The sequence below is a fragment of the Pelodiscus sinensis genome, chromosome 6 (assembly GCF_052426305.1).
Source record: "Pelodiscus sinensis isolate ZL-2025 chromosome 6, ASM5242630v1, whole genome shotgun sequence".
Taxonomy (NCBI): Eukaryota; Metazoa; Chordata; order Testudines; family Trionychidae; genus Pelodiscus; species Pelodiscus sinensis.
In genome coordinates, this window is record NC_143057.1 from 43,151,207 (window position 1) to 43,164,890 (window position 13,684).

Below are 13,684 nucleotides of genomic sequence, written 5' to 3' on the forward strand. Positions count from 1 at the left end.
TAGAGACCTCTATCCTATCCCCCCTCTGTCTCCTCTTTTCTAAGCTGAGAAGTCCCAGTCTCTTTAACCTCTCTTCATATGGGACCTGTTCCCAACCCCTCATCATTTTAGTTGCCCTCCCCTCTCCCACCCTCTCTCTTCCCCTCTCCTACCTCCTTTTCCCAGTCTCCCCCAGTTTTGTTCAATAAAGACAGATTCCATTTTTGAACACAATTGTCCTTTATTTTGTACATCAAGAAAAGGGGCTAGGGAAGGGTAAGAGGAAGAAGGTGAGGGAGGAATGGGGTACGAGCCCCCGATGGGGGGGACTGGGCTGGCTCTGCGGGCTTCTGGGGGTGGAAGCTCTCCTGCAGCCCCCCAATTGCTCCCTCTCCCCAGATGGCAGCCTGTGGCAAGTGCAGCCGGGCTGATGGCCGAGTGCTGTGATGTGCCCAGTGTGGGTAGTCCAGGCACTCCAAGCCAGGACTGCTTTGCAAGTGGGGCACCCCTGAGAACTGTCTGTCCAGGGTGGGGGTCGGGACCCTTTAAGCGCAGCCCTCGGCTAGCCTGAGACGGCATCTCCACGCTCTAAGTCCTCCTCTGATGCCCTGCCGGCACTGCTTCCGGCCATCCTTAAGCCCGGTTCAGGGTCCACTTAATGTGGACATGCTAGTTCGAATTAGCAAAACACTAATTCGAACTAGTTTTTAGTTCTAGACGCGTTAGTTCGAATTAGCTTAGTTCGAATTAACTGGGTCTTGCAAAACTTTCCCAGACCTCTGCACCTGTCTTTACTGCAATGTAAGTCCAGTCAATGCCCAATACAGTCTTAAAACAAACAGAGAAACTGGAATTCTTAAGTCCATAAAAAGTGCTGAATTTTGGGGCACAATTCTCATCCCTAATCACTTTCTTAGCCCCTTGAAGCACAGAATCAGAGCAGCTGCTGAAAAGTGCCTTTTCCAGATCCAATTAAGTATTGTCAAATGCCAACTTCTGTCATCAAGGGGTCAATTAAATGTAATTTCTTTCTGCTCTGCATGCATGCACAGAGGGAGTTTACGTCCTCTCTCATTTGGTTTCTTCCTCCTTAAAAGAAACAAAAATCACCATTGTACAATATTTTCTAATTTGGGAGTATCTTTATACAATTTTAATATCCTTTGTCTTTCCCACTATAAGCCAGCTCAGGCACAATTGCAGATAGAGTTATGAACTGTAGCTACTCAGCACCTGTATATCTTAACCTACATGAGGAAAAGTTTTCAAATATTTCCCGCAATTGCTAACACTGGTCCAGTTCCACTAGCATGAGCAAAAGTGGAAGCCTTAACGTAGCTCCTTCCATTAATTATGCAGGGGGTACATTATAGCTTCTGTGTGCATGGTTAGTTGAAATACAGCTTAAAGCAGGGGCAGCTGGTAGCCAATCTATATTCTATGGAGCTCAGTGTTACACACACTGGAGCTGAAACAGTACTAGCAACAATAGGACATTTCAAGTGGAGAATCCAGTCTAAAAAATATGTGGTGTTGTTTAAATGAGAGGCCAGGAGGCCTGGGTAGCAAGGGAGTTCAAGGACTTTTCAGTCTTTTTATTGAGCAAGTTTGGAGCCTGTTCCCACTTTCTCTGAAGTCAATGAGAGTTTTGGCACTAATTTCAGTGGGATCAGTACTATAGAGCAGAACTAGAGGATTCAGCCATGTCTTTGTGTGTGTGTGTGTGTGTGTGTGTGTGTGTGTGTGTGTGTGTGTGTGTGATTTACAGTTTATTTACTTAATTTACTTACGTTTCATACCAGTTCTGAACTCTAGACACTTTATATAGTTCACACAATAAGGTACCCCAAACATACTGTCTCCCATTATGACACCATCACAAAGCCTGCTACATCATTTAATAACCCCTCTCTTTCAGCTCATAAACACACCATCCTTCCTGGAGAAAAAGTGAGTATTACAGCATCTTGAAGAGGAAAGGTGACAGGTGCAAAAAGATCTCTATAAAGAACTGGATTTTTAAAAATTGTAATCCGTGTGAAGCTTGGAGTTATCTTGTAAATTGTTTTCCTCTTGATTACAGGTATTAAGCTTCCAAAGAACATTGTCATCCTGTTCTCACATGACGTCTATTCTAAAATTATCCAGTTATCTAGGAATGCAGCAGAGGGGTACATGTATGTGGCTGTGAGGAGATGCACTGGTTTTAACTGCTTACTTGGACAGCAACATTTGAGGATGATATATAATTATTTAGATGATTTAGTCATACAATGATCTTGTGTATCAGGATCCAGATATTTGACAGCTATTTACCCTTCCAAGCTGCAGTTGCTATAGTGTGGCTCTATTTACAAGACACCCCAAAACTAGTGGAAAGTCCCATTCTGAGCAATTCAGAGCCCAACAGCACGCGGATAGTTCTCTGCTATGTTCCTGGCATACAAGCTGAGACGTTGGATAAAAGCTTTCTGGTGCGTTGCAGTCTAACACCATTCCATAAAATCCAGATCCTTAACACACAAGAGCTAAAAGAAAGAGAGAGTGGAACAGGAACAAGGCTAAGAAGCCTTGCTCTAGGTTGGCTTTCTGTGAAAAACCTCCATGTCAAGCTTCCCTGCAGAGTCTGTTAGCCTGCAAGCTGGACCTGTTAACCCCACGCACATTTAAAGTGATAGCTTAAAATTGTAACCCATTTTTCAACATACCACAGTCTCCTCCCACTTCTTGATAATATCCAGTAGTCCTGACTCTCAAAGTCCTTGTCTTCTGATTATGGCTTTCTCATCAGGATGGAATAAGTAAAATGAATCAGATAACTCAGGTAGCAAAGGACAATTTTCAATGTGGGGATGAAAATGCATCAGAATCCTTAACTCTACAACTTTTTCTTTAGAAAGTAACATCTCACTGCTCAAAAGGGAGTTCTGAGAAATTTGCTGCCTTCATACTAAAATTGGAATTTGTGAATTCATTTTAATTCCATAATAGATCTCTGTGGTTGCTGTCGGACTTGAAGGAGAGGATTATAGAAGCAAAAATATGTCATTCTTTAAACCAAATCTCACCATCAGTACTATTCTGATGCTAAATCCTTGTTTATTCAGTGAATTAGCTGTAATGTATTTGTCAAACTAGCTCTTCCTGACTAGAGGATCAGCGTTAAACCTCATTTAATTCTCTTTTAAACTTACTTGGCTCAGTACCTTCATGAACAATAGCTTAACTAATCACTTGGTTTTACACTACACACTGTGCCTTTTTTCTGTCTTTAAATATTCTTTCATGAGCCACTGCTGTACACGTTAGCTAGAGCAAATGAGCACAGGAAAACAGGAAGAAAGACAGCTGTCTGAAAATGTTTCATGAAAGTTGCTGAATTGTAAGGGCCTCTGTATTAGGTAAAAAAGCATTGGAACAAATGCTTGGATAGGTACACCTTGAGTTTGCAATGCTTGTACAATGCACATCAGAGCCCTCCCATTTGTTTTGCAAATATAAATGTTATCAGTTGCTTGAAAAGTTTAGGATGAACCTTCAACTCTGGTCCAACTGAACTCATATCACCTATAATGATTTCTCCCTGGTCTGGATGGTAAGCAACACATTTCTCAGTCACATTGGTAGACACAGTTCTATGAATCAGGCAGATATATCTCCTACATCTCCCTTTTTGCACAACTCTACCATGTGCTTAGGAAACAGGCTACCTTCTCAGTGCCCTTCACCTCAGATTTTCAGCTTTTTTTCACTGCACTTTAGGGTCTCACACAGTATATCACAAGTCCAACCATTGCACAACGGTTGACATGTTTCCAAGGCTTTCAGCATTCTGAACCACTTTGTACTTATCCTGCTGACTCTCGTTGCATCATCCCAGCTAGATAAAGGTGTGAGTATGTGCTTATATAGAGAGTTCAATTTTTTAAATAAAAATGAAACTTTTTATTAAAAAGTATTAACATATCAATATTTTTCAGTGTCGCTAAATTTTCTGTCACTTTTAATACTTTTTTCTATCAAAAATTGCATCAAAGCCATTTTTTTAAATATTAAGGACATTTTTTACTTACCAAAATCCACTTTTTTTTTTTTTTTTTTTTGGGCTAACATCATTTATGGCTAACAATATTCTTCCACGTGACTGTAAAAAACCTTTCAGAAAATGTCACAAATGACTGATGGAAAATGGATCCATCCAAGTTCTGTAAAATGAAAACAACTAAAGTTTCAACATTTTGACGTTAATGTTCAACATTTTGAAATATTTTGTTTCTCCTTTTCCAACCATTTCAACTTAAATCCTTTACTGAAGTCTTCCACATCCCTGTAATTTTGTATAAGCTTCACATGCAATGAAACTTTTCCTTCATCTTTGGAGTCCTATTTTACTCCACTCTGGATTTACCCTGTCAGTCCACACCACTACCACCACAGCAACAACAGTGAACACTGAGCTGTGAATGCCTCAGAGCTACCTGAGTAGCTGTAGGGGAAACCAGAGTTATAGGGGCTTGAGAGATGGGCTGGTTTCTCCCAATGACCTCCCAGACAAACACATGGACTCTGCATTCCAACCCTCCATCTGGTCACACCATATGCTGCAGTGGAAGATAATAGAGCTGCCAACCCTCCAGAAACTAAATCCTAACCTTTAATTAAAGATTATGTCAAGCAAAGATCCCTCCAGAATACATTCCACCAAAACTAGCAGTCTAGAAGAGTGTGGGGTCAAGCTCTTTGCCTGACGAGCTCACCAGATCAAGCAACTGGCCTCAGCAGTCTATTTTCTCCTTTCTACACTAGAAGTCTTCTCCTGATGTCTACTAATGTGTTGAGTCCCCTATGCAGGTAGTAGATATCTATGCTGCAGTGCTGAAGGTTCAGGATTTCACCTCAACTGTGGATGCTGGGAGAGGGAGCAGTTGTTCACGACAGGATTTGTTTTTATCCCTTTCTTTAAAAAATAAACAAATAAAAAGCTCAAATCAATTACAGTTTTAAAACAATGTAATTGCAACCTAAATTACATTCTTCTAATGTAATTTTAAAGTCAAGCACCCAAAAATGAGAAAATGCTGGATTTAAAGGTGCTAGTGCTGGACTTAAAGGTGCCATCCTCCTTGCACCTATCCATTACATGATCACATGCCATGTTTTCCACAGGACCACAGTCTCATTCCATGGGATGCACTGAGAGGGGACAGAATTATGGGACAATACAGGGGTCTGATTTTTAAAGCTCAACACAAAGCTGCACATTAATTGGTCTATATAGACCCGGCTGGTGTGCACTGAAGGTTCCCTCGTGCACTTTAATGCTGCATACTACCTTAAAATGCTCTAGGGAACCTTTAGTGGGCACTAGTAGAATCAATGTACAGTACTGTGCTCTTTAGAAATCATATCCCTATGGTATGCATTACCCCCACTATGTAGACAGACCCTTAGATTAGAAAAATAGTTGTTTATTTGTTGTTATTATTATGGCAACAGCAACCATCCTCCATACTCCATTTTCCTTTCAAGTTCCCCTTCCTTTCTCCCTGTTTGGTTCCTTCATGCTGATCTCCTTGCTGATTCAAAATCATATGAAATCCCACAAAACCCATCTGTTCTCTTTTTCTCCCAGTAATCACTCCCCTTCACTATAGCGAACAAGCTTGGAAGTCAGAGCATTTGAACTCAAAGCAGGAGGAGGGCTAAAATTATTACAGCCAAAGCACAGGACAGCAATGATTGATCTTCAAGGATTCAAAGTTTTAAGAGCTTGATCCATCATCCAATTGGAGTCCTTGGCATTTAAGTTGGAATGGGCCCTAAATAAAAATGATCCTGTATTTCAATGTCTTGAATGGCTGTAATAATATTAAAGCAAGATGTACTGTTTTGAAGAATTTTGTAGTATTAGAGACATTGGGAAGATAAGAAACATTTTCCCATTCCTATTGCCAATTAACAGAATGTACATGACATTTAAAGTATTTCTTTTAATAATTATTATCTGTTAGTAATTTTGCACACTCTGGAAAGTTATGCACTTTTCAGACCAGGATGTGCTTTGGAGAGTGAATGTTTTTCTATTTTTTTTTATGTATAATGTAGTTTGATAAGGAATAGCACATAATTAATCTGGACTGTGGGTCTTTTTAATTCCTGATAAAGCAGAGTTAGGAAATCTTTGTCTAAAATCAACAGACACAGTGTTCCTAGGGACAGAAGGAAAATAACTAGTGCTGAATCTCAAAGACAGAGAGATTTACAACAGATAGAGCACTCTCAAATTAGTCTTTTATGTACAAACACACTCACACTTGTATATTTCTGATTGCAAATAACACCTCACATGAGCATTATAATTTGTGCTATATCAAAAGACATCAGGACATTGACACAAATATTCATTATACATTGTGTTTTCAAAAGCCAATGTAGCACACACATTCTGTTTCGGAGAACCTGGGATATCAGTTTTTAAATACTCGAAAATAATAGCTGCCACAAAAACAAATTCTGCCTTCTATTCTCAATGACTTCACTGGCTAAATCCAAGGAAAGAATTTTTCCCACGAAACCAAATTGTTTCTCTAGGGGTCTATTGCACCTGTGGAGATAAAGGCCAATTTGCCCAATTCTTAAAAATTAGAGCATCATCAGCAAATCATCAAGAAGTCAGTGGGGATTGCAAGCACTCAGCATTTCTAGAGCAAGAGGAAAGATTATCCAGCAAATAGGGCACTAGCCTTGGACTTGGGATACCTGGGTTTAATTCCCTGCTTTCCTGCAGGCTTCTTGCATGACCTTGGGCAAACTGTTTTGTGTCTCTGTTCTCCAGTGCTACAACTGGGATAATAGCTTTCAGGGCTATTGTGAGAATTATGTATTAAAGGGTAGGAGGTGTTCAGAGACTATACTAGTAGGCTGTGTCTTCACTGGCAAGTTATTCCGGAAAATCAGCCGCTTTTCTGGAAAAACTTGCCAGCTGTCTACACTGGCTGCTTGAATTTCCGGAAAAGCACTGACGATCTAATGTAAAATCATCAGTGCTTTTCCGGAAAAACTATGCTGCTCCCATTCGGGCAAAAGTCTTATTCGGGAAAACTGTTCCAGAAAAGGGCCAGTGTAGACAGCACAGTAGTATTTTCCGCAAAAAAGCCCCAATCGTGAAAACAACGATCGGGGCTTTTTTGCGGAAAAGCGCGTCTAGATGGGCCAGACCCACTTCCTCAGATCATATTCTGGAAGAGAACTGGCATGACCATATATACCAAAGGAATACAATGAAGAAAAGAACACATTATTAAACTGACAAATCAGATTTAATACAGAGGGTGGGGTGAGGGAGAAGGATGGAGGGAATAGCTATTTATGAGTCAATGAATGGCTCATCAGGAGTGATAAGTGGGGAAGCTATCTTTGTAATAGATAAGGTAATAAATCAGTTTAATAATGTGTTCACTTTTTTCATTGTATTCCTTTGGTATATATGGTCATGCCAGTTCTCTTTCAAAATATGATCTGAGGAAATGGGTCTGGCCCTCGAAAGCTCATCAGCTATTAAACCATCTTGTTAGTTTTTAAAGTGCTACACAGTTTTTTCTTTTTTTATATACTAGTAGGAAACATGTACATATATAAGAGATAAAAATTAGGCCTGCTATGACTAGCCCTTAATGCACTGTATTACAATCCCCATAACTTCATTCTGTTGTGTAATACTTCGCCATTATTGTCCTCAAGGCTAGTCATTGCCATGTGATGGTGCATAGAAATCATCTACCAAGATTCTCCCTTTCCTGGAGTAATTGCTCTAGAAACATTTCTATTGCTGTTGTTTTGGAGGTCTATAGTTGGCTCGTTCTGCAAGATATGCAGCAGGACTCCAGCAATCATTGTAAAGGTGCCTCCAGTGTTCATTGTTTCAATCAATGGGAAGGGCATAGTGAGGGAAACACAGATATTTACCTCAACCTTAACAGGGAGTTATGGTGATATGTGGATTTTAAATTGGCGTCATGATTCCCCTCCTCTATTCAGAGCATTAACTCAGGGGATGCTGCTTTTATTCAAAACTTTTAAACCACAAAATCAAAAGTTTAAGCATGTCCAGTGACATTAGTCAACACCCTTTAGTTGTATAAACATCTTCTAGATTAAATCTGACTCAATAGCAGAGAGTGACCATAGGCACTAATGAAAACAGATAAAGCTTTGCTGCTCTAGAGCAGGGAGAAAAGGAGGTCACAATAACCCTGCTGTTGAACTCTAGAAAGGAAATAATCCCATTCCAGGACCAGTCAGAGCACTCCCCCTCGACTGTCACGTCCCTGCTTCCTCATCACAACATCTCCTCTAACTCTGCCACAACATACAGTATAAATTAGAAATGCACCACAAAAAAAGAACATACCTGCGGTCACATGAACACATAAACACTTTCACTCACAGTTGGGCTTTCATTATCTGGGCATCTGAGACAGCTGACACGGAGACAGGAGAGACATTATTGAATCCTGTCTGCCTATTATGTTGATGGTCCACTCTAACAGAGAATGCATTCCAGATGTGGGAGTTCTGTAAATATGCCTCCCGCCTGTAGCCTGACCCTCTAGCAATTATACTGGACAACGCTGGCATGGAGTGGGGGGAAAACTTCACTAATGCAGCCGTGGGATGCTCATAGATTTCAACAGAAAAAAAACATGGCTCTCCTGGGAGGACTGATTTTGGAAATGCCCTATTCTGTTAGAATTAAAAAGAGTTCGTATAATAGAAATAAATAATCAGAAACTCAGATTAAAATAGTATCCCTAATCCATGACATGAAATCTACCTTAACCAGTGCCATATAGAATGACTCTGTTGTTAGATTACCTGTAATGGAAAATAAATGTGTTCAGATCTTTTTTGTTTGGTTGGTTGGTTTGGTTTTGTTTTTTTTGTTTTGTTTTGGGAAAGGGGGGTTGTTTTGGTTTTGGTTTTAGGTGGGGGGTATTTGGTGGCTTGTTTCTTTATCACTTACACTACGTCTACACTACAGGGTTTTTGCGGAAAAACCCGTGAAGCATCCACACATCAAGCGCATTTTTGCGCAAGTAAATTTACAGTAATTCAAAGGAACAGAGGGGTTTTGTGGTGTAGGATGCCTCTTTCTACGAAGAATAACTCCCTTTTGTGCAAGAGTTCTTGCACAAAAAGGTGTGTGAGGACAGACAACGGGGGAGTAAGGGGGTTGTGCAAAAAGAGCCAATTGAAAAAAGCTCAGGTGCTCTGGTGACTATTCTGTGACTAGCAATCGGAGCTTTCTTTTGAGAGAGCGTACATGCAGTCTGGATGCATTCTTTCACAAGAAGTTTTTGTGGATGATCTCTTTTGTGAAAAGCTTCCTACACAAGAAGCCTGCAGTGTAAATGTAGCCTTAATGTTATAAAAGAACATCTCAAAGAAGCAAAAGACTGCAAAAGAGTTGGAGGGCAGGGTTTCATTTAAACCCAACATATTTCAGGTTATCCTAAGGCCTGATCTACAATAAAAAGTTATATCAACATTCCAATATCAGTTAAGAGTGTGAATAAACCACAGCCCTGACCAATGTAACTTTATTGGCATAACTGCCGGTGTAGACATAGCTACATCGGTGGAAGAGAGCTTTCATCAGCATAGCTAGCTTCATTTAAGGATGTGGTTCTCCTACACTGACAGAAGAATCCTTCCTTTGGGGTAGGTTGCAGCTATGGTTTTGCCAGTGTAGTCTCTGTAGTATAGACATACCCTATGTCCATTAGGAACAAATATAAGCTTAAACCAAAATAAACACTGTTAAATTCAAATAAGAGCGTCCACACTGTCTTCAAACTTATTTCAATAAGCTAGGGTAGATCTGTGTATTGATAATCCCCATTTAAAACTTTTTGCCTTTTCTTTGTTTTTGTTAGTACCTGGTTAGCAAACAAGACAGTACTCCCAGCAAACAAAACCCGAGAGAAAAGTTTTCTTTGTGAAAGAGTCCACCCTTTCAGATGAAGGCTCCAACGCTGGTCACACAAAGCTGTTTTCTCTTATTCCAGTTTGAGGGCTTGTCTTCTCCTCCAGTGCTGCATCAGTGCAACTGTACCCCCATAGTGCTTCAATAAAGACATTCCTGTGCCAATGGGAGACTTTCTTCCATCAGTATAGTTAAGTCGCCTCCGTGGGAGGCAGCAGCTTCTCCTGCTGACATAGCACTGTCTACCTGGGGAGTGAGGTTGGTATAACTACATCGCTAAGGGTGTAGTCAAGGCTATAACCAGGACTGGTGAGTGGGGCAGCCACTGAGGGCACAAAGCCATAGGGGCAGAAAAATGGCAGGGGTGCAAATATGCTTGCTCACCCCAGATCATAACATGCCTAGTTACATCACTGCATGTAGTGATACTGTTACAGTCTGTAGCATAGACCCAGCTTAAGAGTTGCCTTATATCAATTTAACTGAAGGGTTTCTATACTAGATGGTCTCCTGCATTCAACTACTTCTATTTCTATACTGATTTAAATAAATTTGTGCAATTTTCTCACATAGAAAAGGTCTCAGAAAGATTTTACCCTGTTACCTTGCTCTTCAAATTGTCCTCCAGCAAAAATCAGAAGCCAAGACTTGCTTTTACTCACATTTTTAAATAAACATTTTTCTCTAAAAAATCTAAAACAAAAGACCAAAGACATTTTCCAGGCCTTAAGGAAAAAAGAATACAACTTCCTTCCTTCCCATCCTCATTTGCAGGTTAATTTATCCCCATTGTGTCTCTGTAAATGCAGAGCTATGAGCATAGGCTCTGATGCATTGCACATGCTGCAATACCCAGGTTATACAAAAGGGCATGTGTTAAGAAAGGAGAGTGAGCCAGAGATGCCTAGACTCTGAATTTCCTGTGGTTTATGGGTTTAATCAGAGCCTTAATATTACTTTAGCAGTTTTTGTATAATAGTTTAATTTCCTTTTTCTTTATAAAAATGTTTTAAAAAAGATCTTCCTGGATTTTTAAAATGAATAGAAACTTAGATTATGAGATGTACCAGAATAGAAAATGAGGCGTGAAAAGTGAGATGCCTCCAAGCATTTCTGTAAGGCTGGAGAGAATTGTCGTCTGTAAAAGTATCAACTGTAATGAATTTTGTTCAGTTGTCCAGATCCACACAGTGAAGACACAGGAAGATCTGACAGCCACTGGGTGAAAATGGAGCACATAGCTCACTTTGAAACCAAATATAAAATCAGGTCTAGAGTAACATTTTCAAAAACACTTGTGTGACTTAATATGAGGATGATATTTTCAAAAGCGTCCAAGTTATTCAGGTGGTCAGTGGAACTTAAGCATCTATCAGTTTAACGTTGGCTATGCCATCTCTCAGGGAACCTTACCTTGCCATTGCAGGAGATGGATTTGATGATCTAGTGGTTCTTTTTCATCTATAATCTCTCTGGTCTTAATGGGCCCCCTGTAACAATATGAAGAAGAAATGAGATGAGGACTCAATAGCACTGCAATGTTTTAACAAACATATTCAACATGAAAACTCTTGCTGCAGTAACTAGCTAATGGAGATTTTAGAGAAGTCCATGGTTGTTTTTAAACAGCTAGGACATTTTTTTGTTCTTGGTTTTTGTTTTACTTTTATTGATATATTAGGATAAGATCTTCAGTTTTCCTTATTAACATTCAGAATGCTGGCTTTTTTAAACTGCAAGACAATGCTGTCATTTAGTCAAGTGTTTGATTAGATGCCCAAGTTAAATTCACCTCAGAGACACCATTCAAAAGCTTAAAATCAGAGCTCCCTGAATCAAAGCCCAAATTAATGCACAGGAAGATGTGGGTGCACGCATGCATACATATGCTCAAAAGAGTCAAATTCTTCATTAGAAATTAGATTCAGTAGGGCCCACATTTTTAAAATTATTTAGATGCCTGCAGATACAGATAGGCACCTAGTAGGATTTTCAAAAGTGCCTAAATATCTAACTCCCTACCGGTTGGCTTGCTGCATCTTTAAGCACCAAAATACCTTTAAAAATCTGGCCTTTAGCCTCTCTCATGGTTAGCAAGCCATTCACAAACCAGTCCTGTTTGTTCTGTCTTCGTTACTTGCATTAAAACATTTGAAGGGATCATTTTCATGCTGTGGGCTATTTACAAAATGTTTGTTTCATTTGTTCACTGTTGTTCACAGTTGTGGTTAGTCACTTCAGTTACATGGCATTCTTTCTGCTGCCTGATTAGATGACCAAAACTTTAAGCAGGGAAAGAAAGCAGCAAATAACAAGTAACGTACTTCTAAGTATAAATTTTAGGATGAATAATTATTCCAGTAAAAATTTATTAAATTTCTAGAATTCACACTTTCACAAATACCCAGAAGCTATCCAAATCCTTATGACTAATGACCATTAAGCCCCTACAAATCATAGTGAACCAATCTCATTTTATTCACAAAGGTAATTTCAAGTTTTTGTTGTTGTTTTGTTGTTTGTACATTTATACTAGAGCTGGTCAAATAATTCCATTTGCCAGTATGAACGCCTAAGACTAGGTGCCTTAATATGTATTTAGGAATCTAAAATGAGTATACTGTATTTCTATGTGCCTATTTAAGGTCTAATTACCAATTTAGGTGCCAATCCATAGTACTGATTTGAAAATATGGCCCTGTGTGTGTCTACATACAGAATCCAAATGCTAAAGATTTCTTTATTCTTTATTACCTGGCTCTCACTCTTCAGATCTGTTGACTTTCATAATAAAAAGTGATCAAGCAAATCAAAAGCAAACATACATCTTGGTAGAAACCATGCCTAAGCCACCCTTGATCCTTTGTGGCAAGAAAGGTAAACATGTGACTCACAAAAAACCTGCCAGATTGGTGACAATTACTATATGTGACTTCGGTGAAATCTGTGTTACGATTTAAGTAATTAATTGAAATACAGAGCAACAGACTATTTCTTCACAAGGGGATATCAAGAATGGCATTCAAACAAATTTCAAATCAGTAAGGCTTGACATACAGGCGAGATTTTCATCACAACAGCAGCATTTAATTTTACAGACTAAAAATTGTGCACAAGTGCTTACAATGCATTGTCTCAGTCTACCTGATCAGGAAGATTAGCATACCTATGAACTGCCTCGTTATTTGCCTCTTAAAACATCATGTATCCCTGCAGAAGAATATAACTTCTTGTCCATTTGGCAGTTCAAGTGGAATGAGCCTGGGAAAAGAAGCAATCTCTTAAAACCCTGGAAAGGATTTCTATTCCTTCTGTTTTATTTGCTCTTCCTGGCTACCCACAGTTCTCTCTTTATCTCCACCTGCAGAGATGCCTGGGGAGCCTAGTGGGGTTTTTTCCTGGGAAGGAATTCCTGTATTTGAGAAGATGGGTTTAACAAGAGGAAGGAAACATAGATTATTCATTACACATTCTATCTACAATTGCCCAGGGGAACAAAACAGTTTCATTGCGACTGGACATAATAAAATCAACTACAGGGAAAGATGAGGACATCAATGGCGAGAGAATAGTGAATCCTGAAAAGGAAATGGATGTTGAGAGGAATTTCACCCTTGTGTCATGTTTTATTTTTTTATTCTAAATTACCAGGTAAAACGGCCCAGCAGATTGTCAGTTCAGGAATATGGTGCAAACTGGATTCCAGTTAACTGCAGCGAG

The 13,684-nt window shown here is 39.5% G+C and overlaps 1 long non-coding RNA gene across 1 annotated transcript; it reads right to left on the bottom strand.

The window, feature by feature from the left end:
- Positions 1-243: 243 nt before the first annotated feature.
- LOC149524139 (uncharacterized) lies at positions 244-13,684 on the bottom strand. Its single transcript, XR_016349871.1, has 3 exons — positions 13,131-13,684; positions 11,378-11,454; positions 244-1,068 (listed from the first exon to the last, which is right to left on the bottom strand). It is a non-coding gene; the product is annotated as an uncharacterized LOC149524139 (long non-coding RNA).